Source organism: Meleagris gallopavo, chromosome 2 (assembly GCF_000146605.3).
Source record: "Meleagris gallopavo isolate NT-WF06-2002-E0010 breed Aviagen turkey brand Nicholas breeding stock chromosome 2, Turkey_5.1, whole genome shotgun sequence".
Taxonomy (NCBI): domain Eukaryota; kingdom Metazoa; phylum Chordata; class Aves; order Galliformes; family Phasianidae; genus Meleagris; species Meleagris gallopavo.
Genome location: NC_015012.2, coordinates 72,024,135 through 72,048,128, shown reverse-complemented (window position 1 = coordinate 72,048,128; position 23,994 = coordinate 72,024,135). Strand labels below are relative to the sequence as shown.

General features: G+C 36.3%; 1 protein-coding gene across 1 annotated transcript in view; it reads left to right on the top strand.

The window, feature by feature from the left end:
• LOC109366370 overlaps positions 1-23,994 on the top strand; it is a 44,380-nt gene that overhangs the window by 339 nt on the left and 20,047 nt on the right. The window lies entirely within an intron of this gene.

The following is a 23,994-nucleotide window of genomic DNA, read 5'->3' as shown; positions in this document are numbered from 1 at the left end:
AAAAAACTCCACTGAAAATTATAAATCAGCCTCATTACCTTCCAGGAAAAAATTACCATATTGTAAAACTTCAAGAAGATTAAACCCCAACAGTCTGGTTTGCATAACTTGCCTTGTAAACTAAAGAGCATTACTAACATCATCCCTAGCAGGGTGATGAGCATTTTTAATATAAGTTATAGAAAATACCATTTCTGTTGCATCTCTCTATTGTTTTAGCCATGATGTTGGTAAATCTTTCTGTCTCACAATGTATCATTCCTGCCAGTATTTCTTATAAATGCAGAAGTTTTATATGCAGGAGAAGAAAATGAACTATTCAGATTCATAACTGTTTTCAACAGTTTATCAGAGGAAAAATGCAAATATGACAGAAAATAAATACTTTAAAAAGTAAGGATGTTCAGAGATATAGATGTGTAAATATTGAATAAAATTAGTTCAAAATCGGCACTAAAAGTATTGTGAGAGTTAATTATTACTTTCAATTTATTCATTACTGCTGAAAGACAGAACTTGTAAGCAGAACTAGTGTTAGTTTTAATGGAAAGGAATACCTTGGAGGACTTCAGAGCTGGCAACTTCTTCCCCCTCAAGCTGTGAGCCCTGTGGTCATTAGCAATGTTGCTATATAGAACGTCTTCACAGAGGCACAGGTCAGGCTATAATGGATTTGTCAGCTTTTGACCAGTGTTTCAGCACTTACAGCCAGCATGAGCTAGATGACAAACCCATCCAACAGAGTGGAGTGCAGCCTGGAGCAGCATATGATCCAGGACTAGTGTGCAAACCAAAGAAGAAGCACAGGCAGGGGAGTAGTAAAAGCAGGCTCAGAATGTCAAGCTGCCCTTTCTCTCAGAGCCATCCCCACAGCTTGTGCAGGCAGCAAGCTGTTCACCAGCTCTGCCTGACCCATCCACCTGCCTAAGGGTGTGTGCAGCTTGCATGGGCAAGTAAAGCTGCCAGCCCTCCCACGTGGGCTGCCTGATGCGATGCTCTCTGCCATGATGTGGCCAGAGAACAGTACTTGAAATGTACAGCTGTGTGCAGCTGCCAAACGTAGTGAAGACAGAGATATCACAGTGAACTCCTGGGCTTGGAATTTGTTCCTTTTCCTTCCTGAATGCAGCTTTTGGAGGTGCATGCAGTTGTATTTGACAGAAATATGGCCATCAGTGACCTTGTGTCATCAGCTCATGTGTTCTCGGAAATTTGTGGCGTGATCTGCAGAGGGTGAATGTGGATTAAATGATACATAAAGAATAAGCTTTGCCACTCATAGGGTAAATGAGCAATTCTGATTGTGTTGTATTTGTCAGCTCATGGAGACAAAAGTATGTGGGAATCCATGCACGCAAGTAGCAAAGCATTGCATTAGTAGGTGCTGTTGTATGCAGGTGAAAGCACAGAAGCTCAGTAACACTTCAGTAAGCCAGATAGAAGGTTAAAATCAAGTAATATAGCAAGCAAAAGGATAGCTTTAGCTAGATAACCAAGCAAGGTGAAATATAATGAAGAGAAGGAAAAATAACTCTGTGAGTTGCAGAAAAGTAAAAGATAGGAAAAAAAACCCAAACCACCAGATATTGAAACATCTCTGCCTGTCTTTCAGTATCGTATGCCCTGTAGCCTTATAATCCTGTGTTTTCACTGGGAATATTACTGGCAGAAACATAAGGGTTAAGTCAGTAATTTTTTTATGCACTTAACATCACATTTTTATGATCCTTCTATTGTATTCAAACATCTCAACTCATTTTTGTGGATAAAGATTTCAAGACCCATAGCATTTCACAGTGGGAAGGTTATTTTCCCCTTCACTGATAAAAGAAAACAACAGTATGATCCCAGTGTTTTCTTCATTGCTCTGGTAGATACGCAAACTCTCCTTACGGAGGCTATCATTGAGATTCATATATCATAATCAAAAAGGGAGGAAAAAAACTCTGTGTTCTTAGTGATACACTTTGAAATACTGGGATAGACAAAGAATAGCTTGAATGACCTATTAAATCATTATCATCAGTAAAAAACAAAGGACATTTAACTATCCTCTGACACAGAAAGCTGCTCTGTCCTGTTTGGCAGAAGGTTACTATGGGTAACAAACTAAGCAAAATGCTGGTCTGGCTGCTTGGAATGCAATTTTATAATAGTACCCATAACAGAAACTTTATGTTCCTTTCCCCTAGAGGAAGGCTGTGGCCTCGATCCGTAAAATGTCAGAGGACTTCTGCATATAGCAGCCACTTGAATCCAAAATTACAGACCTTCATTCAATTTCTCTTATTCCATTCCCAAGATCACCTGAAAATTCCCTTTTTGTGTTTCACGTTTCTGCAACTGCCTTTTCTACTTCCCACTCCTTGTGGATAGGAATGAGACATTGCGTTAGGCAAATCAGTCAGACAAACCAACAGTATGCTCTCAAATTTTAGGAAGAATTCTTACTCCTTAGATGTAAGAAGTAATAGCTATAAAGCAAGTTATTGCCACAGCTGATGATGTTTTGTGCCTCCCTCAACTTCAAGGTATTCAGAAGCATAAACAATGCATACCCTTGTCTAAACACAGAGCTGGTTAAGAGTGGTTAAACCTGTGTTGTTCCTGGATCCTCTGTTTCAGTAGCAACACCTGTGTGCACCAGGCAATGCAAAGAGAGACTTCCAATTAGATTTTGATGTCCAAGTATAGATGTTCTTATACATGAGACGCTTAAGTTTCCACTAATTATCCTGGAGGTGGAGAGCAGTTGAGGTTACCAGACTGTGACTTCCTACTTTAGGCTGAGTTTTACTTCTCCAGGTTTCTTTAGCTGTGGAGAGCAGATCTCCACTGGCTATAGTTGGAGGTTCTGTACCTTTGGCATCAATGGAAAAGAACTCATTGTTACAGTATGGGAAGGTGGAAGTCCCATGCCTTTGTCTTTTTTTCTGAAAAGCACCGTTCAAAGAGAGAATCAAGGCAAATGCTCTCAGATGAAAGAAGCCGTGCTCTTTTTTTGTGTTCTTTCATGCCATTTTTCTCAGCTATTGTATCTGATCACCTTCTAGGTTCTTATTAACTGATATGACTAAGACCTGACACACACAGCTCCTTTTTTCTGCATTTTTTCACTGAAAAAGAATTATAACCAATCAAAATTCTTTTATCTGGTAAAAGCAAAATACCTTTCACTTCAAAGGGAAATTGCAGACATTTGTGAACAGGTCGTGGTTTCTAAACCCATTCATTTCAGTACTGGAATAGCCCCTGAGAAACCTCTGTATCCTGCAAATGGAAGTATAACTTCATAGTGTTAACTCCATTGTGAGGACTGAATTTTCCAGAGGAAATTGGTGAATTCCTTGTTTTAGAGTACAAGGATCCTATTTCACATTGTAAATGCCAAGTAGCTCAATTATTACATCATAGTAATACATCGTAGTTTAACCTGAAACATTTCCCATATTACTTATCTATTCTGAAATACTTGAATGAATGAGGAAAGCAAGGAAAGCAATTAGAATGAGTAAATAACACAAGAATGGAGAGCTCTTTCAAAAAAAAGAAAAAGAAAGAAAAAGAAAAAGAAAAGAAAAAAAAGTGTGTGGCTGATATTCCAGATCATTCTAGTTCCTTGGCTAGTGCAGATTCTATCAAACACTGTCATTTATCTAGAGAACTGGCAGTGACACTTCTCTGTTTGCAACTGTGTAACTTGTTGCTGTACTGTTGTTGATTTGGACTGAGAAAGTGAAGAGAACACAAAAGCAGCAAGATCTGAAAAAGAAAGATTTTCAGGTAGTATTTTTAAATGGAACATTAAGTAATCTTAGAAGACTGAATAATATTTCAGTCCACGTTATATCTCAATCTAGTCAATCCTAGGAAAAGGTAACAGTTCTGCAGCTGTCATCTATTTCTGCATAAAAATATATGCACATTCTTTTTTCTCTGCCAAGAGTGTTGGTAAAAAGGAAATGTTTCTCTGCAGAAGAAGTAACACTAACTTGCATTAAAGAAGTGATCTTTAAAACACCCATCTCTCATGCAATTTATAGGTAGGAAGAGCTAGATTTGCTAACACAAAAAAAGATGTAAAATATAGCTCTTGCTTGGGGAAACTCATTTTGTTGTGTGCAGGATTCATACAAGAAGCTATTTTAATTCAGAATAGGTCTATACAAAAATCTGTCTGAGCAGTGTTGACTCACCGCTTAAAGCTTTTGGACAATCTAGGCAGAAACAACTGCTTTCTAAGTGGCAAAGGCTTCAGTTTTAACAGACTGCAGTTGTTTCAAACCACCCTCAACTCCAGCTATATGTAAGTTTTCAGTTTGCTTCCCATCCACAAGGATTTTCCTTCCTGGGAACCTACAACTACCTGTCTCAGAATATAATCCACCTTGCTGCTCCTCTATTCTATGTGCTTCTTCTGGTTATAAAATAATTATGGTTCAGAATTTTTCCAGAGACCTAAAGGGAAACTCATACAGAGCCTGAATTTGCAAAGGCTGTGAGGTGACCTGATAGTGACCTTTCAGTTTGTAAAGGGGAGCTACAGAAAAGAAGGGGACAAAGACTTCAACAGGGTTTGTGGTAATAGAAAAAGGGGAAATGACTTCAAAAAGGGGAAATGACAGGTATAAAGAAAAATCTTTTACAGTGAGGGTGGTGAGGCACTCGAGCAGTTTGCTCAGTTATGTGATTAAAGCCCCATCTCTGGAGACTTTCAACCTGAGGCAGGATAAGGTCCTGGGCAACATGGTCTAGCTGTGATATCCCTGTTCACTGCAGGGGAGATGGACTAGATGACCCTCAGATGTCCATTCCAACTGTAAGGATTCTATGATTCTAAAATCTTTGGAGACCAAAGGACTTTCTTTTTTTATAGACATAATTATTTTACTGTGAAGATGATGTAAATAGATTAAATCTCTTCAGGATCTTCTATGACCTCTCTTACAGAAAGCTTTCAACTTGTAAGCTCACTTAGCTGCAGTGGTAAATATCTACATATAGTAATTTACATAACCTTTTATATTGAAAAATAAAAAGTGAAAGGTATTTTCATACCGAAAATAACTAGTATTATATTAAGAATAGTTCATAGCAATTCAACTGATAAATTCTCCATTTTGAATTGATAAGCTTCTCTTAATGACTTATTAGGGCAGAAATACTAGTGGTACCTTCTGCTTTACCTTCTCTTTACAGAGAAAAGTCACATAAAAAGTTAACACTTTGGGAGACCTCAAATAAATTATTTATCCCCTGTTCATTGAGAATGATATTAGGGTTGTGGGGATAACAAATAATCCATCCACTTGCCTTGAAAGAACAAAGAATTTGATTCCTCAGAAAAGTGTGAGGACATTTGTATGTGCTTGAATGAACATAGCCTTTCCTATTGTTTGAAGATTATTTCCCTTTCCCATAGAAGGACATAATAGACTGTTGACAAGGATTTACAAACATAATTTTTAAAAACAAACAAACAAACAGACAAAACAGACTCCCTCACCTGTAAGTAAGCAAACAATTCATTTTTCACTCACTTACTAGCAGTATAAAGTGTTATTAATACCTACAAAACTGATCCAAGCTTCACACATTTATCTGGATTCCCTCTTACCTTAGCATTTCATTTTCCTACCAGCCCTGAGATCTATTTGAATTAAGTTTGCTTTCTAAGTTATGGGACTTGCAACCAGGGTAGGGCGCCCAGGAAGGGAGGAATGTACCTGCATGTCCTGCTCACCAGCACTTGAGCATTAGACTGGCTCATCTGAATTTGCACTTAGAACATGACTCCCAATCCCTTTGTCTTGAGCATAACAAAATATCAAAGAACGTACTAACAGGGATTTTATGATGGATTTGTTATGTGATTATGCTACTTTATTGACCTATTCAGTAGTATTCAGGTTGCATTTGAAGCTATGACTAGTTATAGTTATATATATGATGACTATAAGACAACATTCATAGAAATTTATATAAGTTGCTAGACTTTTATATTAAAACCTGGTGCCCCACATAGATGCTCAGGACTCTCTGTATCAGTATCTTTATGCTCATTTATTAAGCACAAACATAAAAAACATCATCTATTTTCAAATGTAAATTATATTTTCTCTCCATTGTAAAATATCAGATTCTCGAAATGGAATAAGGAACTCAAGCACAAAATTAAATTTTGACTTACATATTTTCTAGGAAGCATTGGCCTTTTGTAATGGAAAACAATATGGTTAAATCCCCCTTGCTTTTCTCAGGTAAGTAATCTTACTATGGACTTGCCCTAAGAACCCTGGAGAGATTTGTCATAATTTCCAAAATCCCTGGATCAGTCTCCAAATTCACTTTTTTATTCATTTCTTCAGAGATTATTTTCTATACGACCCTTTGGATAGAATAAGGCTAAGGCTTTTAGTCTTATAGAAAGAAGGATGTATATATGTAATCGGTTCATCGTGTAGTGATAGTTTCTGCACCAAATCAATCCTCAGCCCAAACTAGAATGTCTGAGTATAAAAAACATTTGTATTGCTTTTCAAGCTGCTAGAGTAAACAAAATGCAAAGACAAAGACAGCAACATTTCCCACAAAATTTCTATTGTTTCTATTGCTAAGCTTGTAAGAAACTGAAAGAAGCACCCTACATTTAAGCTTTCCAAGCAGCTTCTTGTGACTTGAAGCTTGCTGTCACTTATAGGTTATTGATAATGAAATTACTCTTCATTTCCACTCAACCGAAATAAGTTTGCCTTACTGATTTCAGAAGATTTGTTCCCAACTTCTGCTTTTGTGACTAAGTAGTAAAAAAAAATGTAATCAATTTTATTGTCTTTTAATCTTTTTGCTTCATGCAGTCTATATCATTTTTCTTCATGTGGAAAGAATTCTAGAGAACTATTCAAAGACAGAAAATGTTTCCTGACAAGTCTGAAGCAGAGAAGGAAATAATAAACATCAAAACCTATACAGTGACAGGATGATCATTTCATACTGTCACTTCAGACTCCAGTGCACTTCCAGACCCTTTTACAACTGTGCTGACTGACAGCATTTCAACAGTTACAGATAGTTTACTGCAACTCCAACTGTTCTGTCAGACAGTAAATAAGAAGAAAATAATAAAATTATGACCAATTCTTTTCATGTTTAATACTAATTCTTTTTTGCATCTAGCATTCTTTTAAGATCTGATCTTAGCAAGGGAGAAGTATTTTATTTCCAAGGGAACTATGATATGCAGAATGCATCAAATCACCTTTGTTCTTTAAGTCCTACAGTGGATGTGCTTATGTGTTTTGCTGCATACTGGTGACAGTGTGTAACATTTGGTAATAATCCTTCCTAAAATACAAGTCGTGCACTTTGCTGAATTGTTATGCCCTTAGGGAGGTACTGACAGCTACACAGGTTGTAGGCACAGATCTAAAGGTCACAGATGACAGCTAGATACTTACCACTTTCATCCTCAGTTTCAAATTATTGCTTAATTGTCATTTGCCTTTAAAAATGTTCCCCTTAAGTGCTTTGCTGAATCAGAGCCTACGTGTGGTCTAACTCACTCCATATTATACAGAGTAAAGTCCACAGCTAAAGGTTTTGCAGGTTAGTTTATTCATCTGGGAGGGGGTGTGTGGCATCACTCCCATGATGCTTCTAATTTTTCCCTGACCTCATTTTAGAGACTACTTACTCTAAATTATGTCTGTAAATCTGATCCTCCTGCAAAAGAGCCTGTCTTCCTTCAGAGCATGTTAAAATATTACCACCTGTAATGCAGTATTACACAGCATGTGTGGATTTAGAGTTGGTTGGATAGTGACCACCGAAGGGTTGCAGTTAACTGCTCCACATCCAGGTGGAAGCTGGTGGTGAGTGGTGTCCTCAAGGAGTCAATCTTGAGACTGGCGCTCTTCAACATCTCTGTGGAAGACATAGGCAGTGGGATCGAGTGCACCCTCAGGAAGTTTGCAGATGACACCAAGCTGACTGGTGCAGTTGATACAATAGAAGGAAGGAATTCCATCCAAAGGGACTGGATTGGGTTTAAAAAGTGGGTCCATGAGAACATACTGAGGTTCAACAAAGCCAAGTACAAGGCATTGCAGTTGGTTCAGGGCAATCCCAGATATGCGTATAGACTGGGATTAAAACTCATTGCCCTGCTTTGTATGTTAGGTAGAAATTCTTTATTCAGAGGATGCTAACACACTGGCTCAGGCTGCCCAGAGAAACTGTGGATGCCTCATCCCTGGAGGCATTCCAGGCCAGGTTGGATGGGGGGAATCTAGTAGTTGACAGTCCTGCCCATGTCAGGAGGGATGGAACTAGATGATATTTAAGGTCCCTCCAAAACTAAGCCATTCTGTATTTCTATTTCTGTGATTAACTTTAAGGAAACTTCCTGGAATCACCAAATTCCATGTAGATCATCAAATAAGATCCAGTGGTAAAAGACTTTATTTGCTGCATCCTTTTAACAGCCTCCATAAAGTTTAAGATAACATTGCCAGTAATTGAAACAAAGGGATGCATCTGTAGGGCGTGATGCAATAATGCAATTGAGAACACTGAAGTGGCAATGATCTCTGGAAGAAAAAAGATATGGTCGTGTCAGTATTGTTTGCTAAGAGACTCACAGCAGCATGATGCTAATGCAGTTGAAATGCTTGTGAAACCCAATTGAATAAGAAGACCTAGGTTCTTCTGTAGCATCTGGGGTGATGACTCAGGATCTAAAACAAGTTGAACACAGAAAACTGTATTTATTCATGACTGTCTTACCTTGAATGTACCTATGCCCCTTATGTTACACTGCTTTAAGCTGTCCCAAGCATCACTGGGTATGACTTTTTACAGGTTTACCTCATATCAGGCACTGCCATAGGGCAAGCCATTGTTACCAGGACTAACAAGCTTTTTGGATTTATCCTCAAGACTTCTTTGGGAATGGCTACTAGCTTGAACATCTCAACAAAAATAGCATCACACTGTGAGCATTGAATATCTTGTAATCTCAGATTTCCTGCTTAAATATTTGTGTCTTGTTGGTTCACGGTGCACAACTATGTTTTTTGTTTGTTTGTTTGTTTGTTTGTTTGTTTTCTGGTAGATATATCTTTTAAAATAGAGAAATAACACAACTCTTCACTGTTTCTGACCTCATGTGATTTCCCAGGCAATCAGCATATTGCAGAAACACTCTACATATCCTGCTCATATTAAAGACTTGCCTTTCATAGGTGCAACCATATCCACACAGTGGAATCAACTGCTATCAGAGTCCACACACACCAGGAGCTCATTTCAGCATGTGAACATCAAGGTAGACTTGTCTGTTTTGTAAATCTTCATGGGATTTAGACATGGATAACATCAGTATGAAGTTCTTTTCACTGTTAAGCTGTTAAAACTGGCCAAATTCTAAATAAACAGGAAACTTCTAAGTAGAAATTGAAGACCAATGCAGGCCAAACACCCTCAGGAAAAGTACTACTTGATGAGGATGTGAATTTTTTACATTGTAGATTTGGGCATGAAATGGCTTCATCTTTCAATGTAACAAAATCTTTTGTGGAGCTATTGCTTTATCCCTTTTGAAACATTAATGTAGACAATATTACAGTTAAAATGAAGCTAGTGAATGAAGCAGAAGTTTCCCTCTCTACACAGGACAAAAGAAGTCTGTACATACCTGTTGATTTTCATTACAGTCTGAGTCCAGGGTCTCATGATAAGCACCCTGTTTGGAGCAAAAGTCTGAGAGAAAAAATGCCTTCAAACTGTGCAGTGATCCGAACCTCAGACATTCTTCTTCTAAGCAATATGTTCAACTGCTATTTGGAATTCAGACAGACACTCATGCTATTGTTTCCTTTTGTTCATCACTAATGTTGTTGAACCTATTGCTTCGAGATTGACAGTATTACACAGCCTAATTGCCTGGTTTGCAGAGACCTTAACTCTCAACAAAATACCTGCACAATTTTGTCCTCATTTGTACAAACTAGAGTATATAGGTTGTAAAGAATAAATAGCCAACAGCTGAACAACATTTTGCAGTTATGCCCATTCTTGCACCTCAAAGTGTTTGTAATTATGTCTTTTCAAACTCTAGAAAGCTGTGGAGAAGATAATAAGAAACTGCACTCATTGTATAAGAATCGTGTACATAAAAAGAAAGAAATCAGATAATTGCTCCAAAATATTTGTCTCATGATTGTCTCATACGTGAGAATTTTCTGTTAAAATGATGAAAAAAATACATTTATGCACATAAGAAAGTAACGGCATGTGCTAGAAAGAAGTTCTCTTTCACAATCATAACTACAACAGCATCTTACAGAAAACCTGCTATTTTATAGATATTTTATTCAATAACAACAATAACAAGAAAATCAAACTGCTACTAAATACCTTTCAGCATATAACCATCTGTACTGAAAACCTCAGTATAAAAAGCCAAAATCCATCTCTCTAACTTTAGCTGAAGTGCCAGGAAGGGATTCAGTTCCAAACGAGGACATTTTCATTGAGGTATCTATTGGCATCTGTATGGCGAGCTAAATGTTAAGGCCCCTGCAGCTGATAGACATAGTCAGTGAAATCAAAAAGCAACTCAATAGACACCAACATTCTATCACCCAAATTGCTGCCTCAACTGTATGGATAAAGTACTAAATTTGGTCACCTTGGTGTAACTGTCTGATACTGTATTGAGAGCACGAGGACACGTGATCTGACTTTTGTTTATCCCTCCTAAGAACACAGAGTATTTGCTGATCCCATACAGTAGGCTTCTGTGAATTAGGAAAAATCAAAACCTATGTAGAACTACATTATAACTTCTCTGGAGGATATTAAATTTATGCTCTACATATCTGTTTTAGTTCCTTCATTACCAGATCCTTCATAAGAAAGGTACTGCAGACCTCTGATCATGCTCATGGCCCTTCACTCAAACTACTTCAACAGTTCTATGCCTTTCTTGTGCTGGGGGCCCCAGGCCTGGACGCAGTAATGCAAGTGGGGCCTCAAAACGACAGACGGACAATCTCCTCCCTCTCCCTGCTGGTCACTCCTCTTTTAATGCAGCCCAGGTTACCGCTGGATTTCTGGGCTACAAGCACATGCTGCTGGCTCATGTCCAGCTTTTATCCACCAGGACACCCAAGCTTAATAACTTTGGAGCATCCTAAATGTACCTGAAAGATAAATAGAAACTCACTGATTCCTAAGTGCTGTGTTTGTTGGAGTGACTACATACAAGAGCATTTTCACGGTTGCAGTCTTAGATACCATTCATCATCTGTTACTTTTCTTCAGATACCTAGACATCAGAAACTTTATGTGGTTTTAAAAATAGGGGAGACGGGAGGGAGGTTCAGAATTTTTGTTCTTTCTAATGAATACAGATGTTACAATAAAATTACATCTCTGATATCAGCAGCAGTATCAACCTTGGCCAAGGAAGAAACTTTAAATAAATATTTAGGTTCCTATCATATTTTAAGTAGATAAACAAATGAAATTTCAATTATGAAATCTCAGGCAAAGCTATAATAAATATGATGTATTAGTGAGATACATTCCTCTGAAATAGTCTGCAGCTAACTCATTCCCTTTTTCAACAGCCTATCAGGATCTTTGATGAGAAATATTCATACAGTAATTCTCTTAACTGTTCTTGCATTTTAACACTTAATAGTCTATCTCTTTTCATTTCATAATCATCTTAACAACATTGTTATAATAGCTGTGACTGCATGTATGACATTAGGAAAGTGATCTGTGTGTATCTAGAATGTTTTAAGCAATTAAGTTGTTGAGAAGGAAAATGAACAAGAAAAATCTGTTTTCAAGGCTTTGGTAGAGAGCATTAGAAGGCTTTGATAGCACAGTACAAAATACTGAGTCATGTTTTTTTCTTCCAATATTTAGTCATCTCTGGATTACAATAATTAGGAAAATATTTACGTGTAATTTTATTTATTTATTTTAAACAAAATAATAGTCTTCTCCCAGAAATTTTGTTGACAGGATTGTCACCATGAATTCTTCTTTTTGTCCTCTATGCTCCTGTATTTTGTATTTGTTTTAATAAGAAAAATTGTTTTGCCATTACTCCAGCTTGCATCTGTCATTTCTCTGTTACAGAGTGTTAGATACACAATAGAATTCTTTTTCATGTCAATATAGTTTTCAGATGCAAATAGGTAAATTACAGATGAGAGGTAGAAAAGACCCTTTGTGTAATATGCAAAATTCTCACAGCCTTCTCTTTTCATCAAAACTATTATTCTTCCAATTAGCCCAAGAGTTACAATTTCTGTGCATCATACTCATTTTTTATTCTTTTGAATTTCTATTTTTCATTTGTATTTCGCTACAAAGTATTTGACACTTGTACAGTCTCTTTTTTTCTTTTTCTAAAATTCAATCCTTGGAAACTGTTTTGCAAGAAAAGGAGTCAAAGATAATGACATTAGCTTAGATTACTATGCCTGTGTATTTTCCAAAAATTCCATACCAGATTCTTCTCAGTTTTCTTTCTGTATTTGAATTGTAAATCCTTCACTCCAAAAACACATGCATCATTTCTTTCCTCATCTAAAAATGCATAAACTCTCTGGAGCAACTCTACAGTGTAGAGATAGATAGGAAAAAAATGAATGTTGTGCCACATTTTCAGTTTGTTTGTTCATTTTTACTACAGCATCACAACTAAAAATAAGGAGGAGCCAATGATTTCTGGTCTATGCTGCCTATTGACTGCATTCAACATCTAGCTTGTGATAGAATGGCAAACACCTGTTTGAGAATGAAAAGCAATTGCATTATTCATTCATACATTTGTTTTGCATCATATATGTTCAGGTGTTCTCATTCTCCATTGATCACTCTATTTTTCTGGAATATGTTAAGCCTGGAGACTATGTATCTGCTACTTGCTGTTCAGTTAGAAGTCTAGTGAAGAGTTTGAAGGTCTTTCTGAACAGCTTTTTTGCAGAAAAATATTAAAATGTTTATGTTGGTATTTGAAAATGAGGAGATCCAGAAAGCGTCGCAGACACTTTTAATAGAGTTTTATCATGTTGGTTCACAGATGAGATTATTAGTTTGTGTGAGCATCTATGGACAAGAACTTTATGTTCTAGAGGATTTATGTTGTGATGTTGTGTTTTTTCCTGCACAAAAGAGTGATAGAATTGGGGAATATCTTGCTCACCCCATTTTGTCATATATCTTTTTCCTTAGGAGACAGCAAGTAATGCAGTCAGCTCTATTAATATCATCACAAATCTTGCTGACACATCCATTAAAGAAATTCTCATGGCCTCCTCTTGTCTTTGAAAGGATTTCCATTTCTCTTAAAATGGGATGAAGCTTCACTGACTACAATTGGTATCCTTTTCTGTTTACTGGTGCCCAAGAAAATTAGAGGTTGTTGATTAGAAAATTAATGAACAGTTAATAACAGAAATATAAGCAAAGTGATGTAATAGAAAAAAAGGATATACTTAGGTAAGGAGAGAAGAAAGACAAAGAGGCAGAGGAAAATGCTAGGCAATTGAAGAGACAAGCTTAACAGACTCAGGAAGAATTTGAGATAGGTGATACAGAAGAGGTCTGGAAAGATAGAGAAGAGTGTTAGGACAAATCTCCAATTAGTGAAGAAGGTGTCTCATGTTCTTGAACATACATTAACATTTGCAGTGACCACTTCATTATTAATGCATTTTAATGAAATGTAAAAGCATGCACGCGCACACACACACACAGACACACATAGAATAAAATATAAAACATAAGTGACCATACATGGCATAGTTTCTTAACCAGAGTAAATGGGATAGAACTTGAGAGAATCAGTGATATATGTGGAAAATATACTGTCTAAATGGATAGAAAAAAAATGAATCTTATCATTATTTTATCAAGATCTGAAATACTGCGAAATTAAGTATCTTGCCTATATTCATTTTAATTTATTCATTATGGAAAATCTTTTTTAAGCATGTTGATACAATATCAAAATCAGGGCGTTCTTTCTCTTTCCTTACCTAAATTCAGTGAAATGGGAAATGGGGAGAAAATGAGAACAGAGAAGAATTGAAAATGAAGACAGAAGGTCACGTAAGAAAGAGAAGGGATCATTAGGCAAGAACTCAGATCTTGTGTATACATGTTCCTTGCTATGAGAAAGAGATGTTGCCTCTTCCAGACAGCCACAGAGGTGCAGAGAACATACCCTTCCACTACACTCTCTGGTTATACTGTAGTGTATGCAGGATGCTGCTACCACTGCAGAACTGCAGCTGCTGCTTTTAGTGAAGAGCCCTGCAAATTCTGTTCCAAGATAAGAGCTGATAAACAATAGGAATTGAAAAAGAATGAGAAGAAAATCACAACACTTTTCATATCCCATCTAAGAGAATGTCTACAAGATGAAAATTATAAGAGCATACTGGGCAAATCTATCCAATGAGCTGATAGGTAGAAATGATAAAGCGAAGTCCTTTAGTGAGGAATTTTCTTTTTGCCAGGTTGTGGATCACAGTATGAGTATCTCCTTTAAATAAGAGGATCTGGTTAGCTTTCTTAGAAACTTCACATCTCTGGAAACTTTGAACAGAATTTCAAATTTTAAATCAGAAACATCTCTAAGAGTCATGGCCTACATTGATCAATGTGATTCACAGCGTCTCTTTATTTTCTGTTAAACATTCTGTGTAGCCTTTATCAGAAGGCTGAAGAGTATTTTCATACCAGCTGTCATTTTTTACCCATGTAATTGCCTTTAGTCTTTTATGTTACATCAGATCCATCTTCTTCTGAGCTGTATGATGACATAAAGGTGTCTTTGTTTCTCATCATTTCAAACAACCTTCACTAGAAAGAAATCGCTAACAGGTATTCTGCAGATTAGTGATTTACTCAGCCAAAACAGAAATGAGAAACATCGAACTGCCTCTTTTCCCATAAAACAGCTTTATTATCAGTTCTGAAATGGATTTGTGTGCACTCATAGTAAAGTTTGATAAAATACAGTCTTACTGACGTGAACAAAGCTTTTGCTGTTTTTCCTGTTCATCATTTATAGTGATATCTGTTGAGGGCATAAGGCTTTTTATACTTTTAAATAAAAGGTCTTTCTGCAGATAACATATTAGCACTTCAGCTATCTGTATGAATTGTCCATATAGTCACATTATTTTAAAATATTCAAGCTATGTGCATATTGATTTACTTGTTATGATGGGATCTTTAATCATTTGCTCGGAAAAATCTCTTCTGCTTTTACGTGTGAGAAAAAAATTAAGATGATCATTCCTAGGAACAGTCAATAGCAAGAATTCAGTGTGTTCTGATCCTTTAAAAAAAAAAAACATTTTCTGAGAATTTGCTAGATACCAGAAGAGCTGTAATATTTAGTTGCTTATCTGCTTTTGTCTTCATTGCAGGATTTGAAAAGGTGTCTTTCATTCTTAGTCTTAACACATTAAATATCATCTGATCTGGAGATGTTTGAGTGCCTAGAGCCTCTTGTGTGGAATAAATGTCTTATCTAAAAAGAGCATTACACTTTTACTTTATTGCTCTACTTTCTACATAAATTATGGTACAAAGAAAAGCTAAAGGTCTGTCTTCATGCTGACAGAGAGAAGAAAACACAAAGTTAAGAAGAAAATCCTCTGACATTCGTACCCCAAATCACCCCAGTATGTCCAAATATTACATTGAATAGAAGATTGCAGAAACTATCCTTATAAGACATAGATAGAAAATGGAAAAAATTAAAGCTGGAATGTCATGCTGAATAACATCTAACAGCATAGATTAAAGCTGCAATATCTCACTGAATATTCACTTTCACTCTGTGAGTTTTAAATAAAGCCTTTAACCCAAGATTCCTCTATGATTAAATCTCCTTTAGCGTATACTCACTGAATCTCTTATATTGCTATTCCCTACCATTTAATGGATTGCTATATGAAAATCCGAGTCTAGTAAGTTAAGGAAGAATGATATTGAAACCAAGCACCACTATGGGTTTCCCAAATACTTCTGTGGATTAGAAGTGACAAACCGCTGGATGACAACAGTCTCCCATTTCATGTGAATATCCTGATACTGGGACAAGTGTTATTAAAATGCCTACCCAGTGCGGTCGTTTTCAAGTTACATGGCACTGAGTTACTCATATCTGGTATCTCATGTCTCATATCCTCAACAACATATACAATTAACATCAGGTTAGTAATCAGTAGCTTCTTCACATTCATAGGCAATACCTAATGCTGCACTATGGAGTCGTTGCTTGCAAATTTTAACTACCATTTGAGTTCTTCTAAAGCAAACCGTAATAAGGAATCTTTTCCTTATGCATTTTCATCACTATCCTTATCTCTATTTAATGCCATATTTATGTCTTAAAGTTCTGATTGTTTAACTATGGAAGAAAATTTGTAGCAAAAACATAATTCACTGGAACCTATGGGATGGAATTCTGATTGACTTGCCGAAGTTATTTGGACCTTCTTGAGCTTCATATTAAAACACGCAGAGACACAGGAATAAGGTCAAGTAGCCTTCTCTGAACTAATATCTTGCTGTTAAGGAAATTAGGACATCTTTCGTAGTTATTATTTGTTATTTCCTTTGATAGAACTGGAATTGCTAACAGTGCAAATAAGAAATTTTCACTTCATGCTGTTGATAGAGAGAAGAGGATTAAGAATATTTAGGAGTTTCAGTCCTGTGATTTCAATATCTTCCTGACTGAGGGCAGAGATTCTTTAATAAGAGGGAAAGGTGAGGAGAGGCAAAGAGAGGAAAGGAGAGACAAGACAAGGAGAGGAGAGGAGAGGAGAGGAGAGGAGAGGAGAGGAATTTGTGAATTATTATTTCATTGAAAAGCTGAGACTAGAAACACATTCCTAAAAATTCTAGTTATATTAGACTTCCACAACCTTAGAGAAAGAAGTTAATTGATGTTTTCCTACCCACTTTCTCTTTCAGTATTACCACTTAAAGTAGAGTATCAGCTTTGAATCAGATTCTTTTTATTTTTATTCCAAATTTGTAAGATCTGCATCTTTGTCCTACTCATAACTAAAACAATGAGCATTTCCCTTTTCAGTATGTTTATTCTTCATTGATTTGTGGTGCCAAAGTGTACAATTTATGGCATGTTTCTCATAGTGGAACCACTAATATGGTGTATAGGAAAGCATGTTTTTTTCTGTTTTTCTTCTTTTCTTCTTGGAATTCAGATCCAATTTCTTCTAGATGTTTGTTGCACTAATGGAGAAAAGGGAAATTTCAGTAAATAAAAAAAAAAAGTAATAATTGATAGAGACCTTTCAGTGTATAAAGGGGAGCCGTAATAAAGAAAGGGATGGACTCTTTAGCAGGGTCTGCTGTGACAGGACAAGGGGAAATGGTTTCAAACTAAAAGAGGGGAGATTTAGACTGAATGTGAGGAAGACATTTTTTACAATAAAGGTTATGAGACTCTGGAACAGGTTGACCAGAGCTCTGGTGGGTGCCCTGATGCCCTGTCCCTGGAGGTCAGGCTGAGCGGGACTCTGAGCAAAATGATCCCGCTACGGATATCCCAGATCATTGCAGGGGAGCTAGACTAGATGACCTCTAAGGGTTCCTTCCAACTCAAATGATTTTAAAATAATATTTTCAGGAAAAAGTTACAGATTTACAAAATAAAACATTTACAGGGGAGGACACAAAGGTAACCTTTAGTAAGAAAGCATGTATGCATAATTAAAATATTATTTGGAATTTGATGAAAATTTTATTTTTACATATAGTCTTGTAGTAAAATATGGAAGACAAATGTAGTAGGCACAGTCTAATTTTATAATAATAATGGTATATTTTGATTAATCAGTCCTTGATTCTCTGAGATAGTGTCAAAACTATAACTGATTTGAATGGTGCTACCCATAATTGACTGGACATTATAGGAAAATATAAGAATGACATCCTAATCTTTATGCTGCATTGAATTGCATCAGTATCTATGAATCTTTACTCTAGAGACTGATTTGATTTTATTACTTTTATGTTAAAGTCTATCTATATGCAGTGCTTTCACATTTTCTGAAGGCTTCTAAATTTGGCCAAGACTTTACATCTACAATATCCATCAATCTATTTAATCGGACACAAAAAAATCACATCTGTAGCATGCAGTGATATGTGTATTTATAGGTAAAAAGCTTTTAAGAATTAGAATAATGATGAGAGGAATGTCCTCACATTAAAGCTTAGGGGACATCAGGGTAGGTGAAATACATTAAGTAGGTACTTATGGTAATTGTGTTTAAAATAAACTTTTATTATAAATCAGCGATGTGATCTATCAGATTATTCTCATGATATCTAGAAGGATTGCTCTAGAATTTACTGTGCAAATCATAATGTCGAGCATTATGGAACTGCAATTAACTTACAGAGATAAACAGAAGTTTGTATTACATTTGATGTTGCCAGGAATATTACAGATATTTGCATCTCACAGAATGAATGACAGTTTATTTACTTTTGACTATCTTGCTGATTACTAGCATTCACTTCAGAGGATGGTAACAATTTCTTGCATTCTGTACTATGAGTGACACCACTCAAAGTATCAGTAACAAAGATCTAAGAAAGGCTTTCCACAGTACATATTAAAACTGCCTCAAATAAGCCCACCTCTCATAACCTGCAAAAAAAAAAGACAGAATTGTGTGAATGTGAACCATGTGTACCATGTACTTATTGACTTTAGCCTTTTCAGATGGACCTGAGTTGACTCAAGTTGGCTTTTCAGTCCATCTGAAGATTAAAATTTTTACGAGATAACACCCTTTCAATGGAAGAATTTTTTGTTCTGCATAGTAGTCATTGTGAGGAGCTGGACAGAATCTATCCCAGAACTACCAAGTTTCTAACTAGCACCCTAAGATAAGGAACTCCGTTTCATAATGGAAATCTAAAAATCAGCACTTCTGAAACAATGCCCATCTAAAGTACGTGAATGTATTAATCTCTGAATTACAGCAGAGGACCCATAGCTCTGTAATCTAAGGAATGGTATTTGAGAACTGGCTTTCTCTGTCTGAATTATCAACTTCTATTGAAAGTTTGACATTTTGTGTGATATCTGCCATTCTGTAAAGTGCAATATCATTTCATTTGCAAAGGTGCTCAGGAATTTATTGAAATATAACCTGAGTGAGACAGACTGCCTGTGTTGGCAGTTCTTTTTAACACCTGATGAAATGGGTGTTCATTTTCAGTGAAAGAAAGAATTTAGTGAATTTCTTTAAAATTAAAATCAAGTTTTGATTGGGATAGCAGCGGAAAGTAAGTTACCAAATAATAGAAAAATTTAATAAATATATTCATCCTTCAGTATAATTTCAGCCTAATTAAAAAACAAAACCAGAAATTCAATATCCAGAGTTTATTGTGTGACTTGATATTTCAAGCTACATATTAAATATCTACTATTTTTCACAGGAAAAAAACAAACAAACAAAAAAAATCCACAACCATTAAAATACGTAATGGAAGAGTAGTTCTTAATGTTATTTTGCTGTTGTGGAATTGGCCAAAAGCCAAATTTGAATGAATTTACTTTATACGTAAAATTTATCATTCAGTTCTAATTAAAATCTGCTGAAGCTTTCAGCTTCATTTCAAGGAATTAATCTTCTGACTGCTCTCCATTCTTTTTTTAAAGAGAAATGATCATACTCTTTAAGATGAGCTAAGTTTTAAAACATTAGGAAATAAAGCCTCTGATTTCTCATCAAGAAAAATCTGTGTTTTGACAGGACTTATAGTAACAGAAGCTTAGACTTCTGTAAAAGTTGAATAACAGAATGTGGAAAAAAAATGTTACAAAAAATCCATATTTAATTATTTCTTAACATTGGCAGAAAATATCTGTTTTTACATGAGAGTACATGTCACTAGTATGGATACCGACTAATTTGACCGCATAGATAAAATCACTTAGGTCTGTTTCTTTCTCCTGCATTGGTAATTTAATATATATATATATATATATTCTGTGAAAGAGATACTGTTAAAGTGATTAACTGTATCTTTTATAAGAATGGCATAGATCTCATTCTACTAGATGAAAAATAACTGGCAACTTAGCACATATTTAGAAGATTTTAGACTATTTTTAGTTAGGCGTTTGTTCAGTCTTTTATATAGTATACGTAGATATCATATAGAACTACTATGATATACAATTTATATTACAATAGTAGAATGAAGAATAATAATGAAATGAATAATAGAATGAATGAAAAAAAATATAGCATAAAGGTTACAACAATGAAGATAGATATAAATTAAATACAGGTATAAATAATATGGAAATAGTATTTTTCTGGCTGCTGTATGGAGATAGTAAGCGAAATGATCAGACAACATAGACTACAATAATGTTGATGCCCAGTTGTACCCGTCCTTTTCCTGCAAAGGCCAGTATCTGATCCATGGTTGAGTCACTGATGAACGGCACCCAGGTCAGAGTCTCAATCACACACTGGGGAAAAGAGAATCCTTCTGAATTGTGCAAATGTAGGGTTAATTTCCTTTATTAATCTAGCCCATAATTCATTGATACCTTTAGATTCAGCATATAGGAGGACTAAACTACTTTCTTTTACCAATGGCTGACTAGGGTGTCCTGACCCATTCTGATCTCAAGTGTTCAGGATGGGCTGGCATTATATTTTCTAGTTGAAAACTCACAGCTGAGTGACACGTGAAAACTCTCAAGTAGTGCTGCATGCTATAGTTGATTTTCTCAGCAACACTACCACTAGGAATGCAAAGTACAAGATACAAAATATTCACCATATTGACTTGGAGCGGGTCCAGAGGAGGGCTGCTAAGATGATCAGAGGGCTGGAGCACCTGTCCTACGAGGAAAGGTTGAGGGAACTGGGCTTGTTTAGTGTGGAAAAGAGAAGACTCTGGGGAGGCCTCATTGTGGCCTTCCAATACTTGAAGGGAACCTATACACAGGAAAGGGAAGGGCTGTTTAGGAGGATGGATAGTGATAGGACAAGGGGGAATGGTTTTAAATAGGGGAGGTTTAGGTTAAATGTTAGAAGGAAGCTTTTCACACAGAAGGTGGTGATGCACTGGAACAGGTTGCCCAAGGAGATTGTGGATGCCCCATTGCTGAAGGTATTCAAGGCCAGGCTGGATGTGGCTCTAGGCAGCCTGGTCCTGTGGTTGGTGACCCTGCACATAGCAGGGGGGTTGATAGATGATACTGTGGTCCTTTTCAACCCAGGCCATTCTATAATTTTATGGGTTTCTAGGGAGTTGCAAAAGAGATCTAAGAAACAACAATTTTTCTATAAGGCATTTCATGATTAAGAAGAGCTATTCCACTGCTCAATAAAACAAGGAGATTATAAGATACCTAAGGAATGAGCTAAAGCAGTCATGGAATTGATAGTGTCAGAAGTTATACCAGTCCAAGTTTTAGTGGAACACCTCCTTGAAGCTTGATTTTGTTTAAAAGGTTATTAATGAAGTGATTAGGTTTTAATGGTGTTAAGTAGGAGTGGGCTGTGAAGTTTGCTGATGATATAATACTGAGAGCTCTCACTAGTAAAATTTCAGGAAATCATGCGGAAAGAACTTGATGATACTGCAGAATGGAGAAATAGGACAGAGAATAAACATGAAAATGGAGAACACACCCTTCTGCTATAAATTAAGAGCTGTGTAAGACTAAAATCTGTAAATACAGTCTTTGAACACTTAGGAAGATCTACACAGAAGAGATGAAGCAAACGTGTGACCTCTCCCCTCTCCCCCGCCCCTTCCCCCCTACCATTTTGTTCTTGTCTCCTATATTTAAGTAATGTGAATTCAAACAGAAACTGATGCAAAATGGGCTATCTGAAGACCCTATTATTCAATCGGAGAAAAAAATTACCTTTTTTTAAATAGCAAAACAAAGGCTGTAAGGGAATTTATCTAACATCTATAAATAAATCCAAATATTAAAATCCAGACAGATAAGTAAGTCTTTTCAAAAATACTGACATATTGACACAGAAATATATACACATACAAATTCATTATGAACATTTGTATTTCAGGCCACCCAGATAAATACTCCTTCAGGCAGGAAAGTTTAAAATTTTTTTGTGAACAAGCTGTAGAAACAGAAACACAATCACACATGAAATAATAATGAAAAGTTTTTAAAAGTGATTTCCACTTTTGATTACTCATTACGTCAACAGATTGGACTCAAGTACCCAAGAAGTGCATTTCTATCGCACTGTGTTTTCACAATATCTAAACTACTTCCTTAAACGCAAGAGTTAAAGTGGTAATGATTTGCTATATTCTTCTAGCAAAAAAGGAACTGCAATCAGAGTAAAGGTCATCTTTCTCACAGAAAGGAGTTCCTTGGCATAAGCATTCAACGGTATAATGAATTTCCCCAGGATCTACAACTTGAATCAATTCTACTAACTACTTAGCCTGGATGAGTTTCATCTCTTCTGGGGAAGAAATTTTGCTTCCAGTCCTGGTTTTAATCCTAGTGTGCCTCTATCAGTTTAGCTCAGTCTGTGCTCCTCTGTAGCACTGTGTCCCTACTCATCAGTAAAATCTGCATGACAATTTATAGTCAGACTTACTACTGGATTGTGACAGCTAATTCCCTCCAAGAAGAGATGTAGCACAATCAACAGGATAGTTACCTTCAAATTCTGTTATAGTTAAGAAGTATAGGCCTGGTTTCTGCTCGCCTCTAACACAGTCGGTCAGATGTTATGAAATGAAAGGTACCCACATGCTCTTTTTCTGTAGAGAAGCACACCTTCAGACAAAAAAAAAAAAAGATACAAACTGCATTCTTATTGAATTGGACATTTTGAATGAGAATAAACAAATAAAAAAAGGCAACAAACTCTTTTGCCTTAGGGCTACGTGCTGGCTTTCAGGGCAAAAGATACTCATGTACAGTGCATACAGCAATGCAATATAGCTGCTGCACTCCAGAAAGTCTTGGTCCAGAACCGTGATGGCAAAAATGATCAGCTCCAGGGGGGGGGCATTTCACCTTAGCAAAGTCAACAGAAATAGACTTTCTGCAGTGCTGTTTATTTGCAACAGAAGCAACTTTTATTTGCTCTATTACTTTGGATCAAACTGGCTTGTTTACAACTAAATGCTGACTTTTTCCCTCTGGCTAATGATTTTTTCCTCTTCTACATTAAAATTGAAACTCTGATATTTATTACCAGCTGGGCTGTGACTAATATATCTCTGAAAGAAAAATTCTTTCTTCATTTACGTCTAGAGTCCCAGTGGAATTTTGCTTTTTAATATAAACTGGGACCGTTATGTTCTGAAGATATCTGTCCATTTAACTCCTACTGAAGTCAGCTGGAGGTGTGAGTGTTCAGAGGCTTTAGCAAATCAAGCAACTCTGTTGATGATGGTGAGTCAGAAGTCAACCCATACCACAAACCTACATCTTTGTCAGCTCCTCACTTCTAACAGCAGCATGTAGAACACACTTATTTTTTTGTCACTGAATTCAAATGTGACTGAATACAGAGCTGAATAAGAAGGTGCATTTTTACATAATTCCATTTCAAAATTGAATAAAGGTCAAAATCTCTTTGACTTACACTGCATGAAATTAACTCAAAGGATATCATTTAGGACAGAATTCAGCCCCAAGCTGCTGTGAGACTACAAAACAAAAGGATAGAATATCCTTCACATACACCTCATAAAACTTTCAAATTGAGTGTAAATGCAATTAATGCCTGATATTAATGGGATCTCACTGGGCATCGGTTGGTCAGCTGGTGGTGAATAATTATGTTCTGCATCATTTTCTTTGCTTATTCTTTTGTTGCTGTCATTGTGGGATTTCTTTCTTTCCCTTCCCTTTCCATTTCCCTTTCCTTCCCCTTC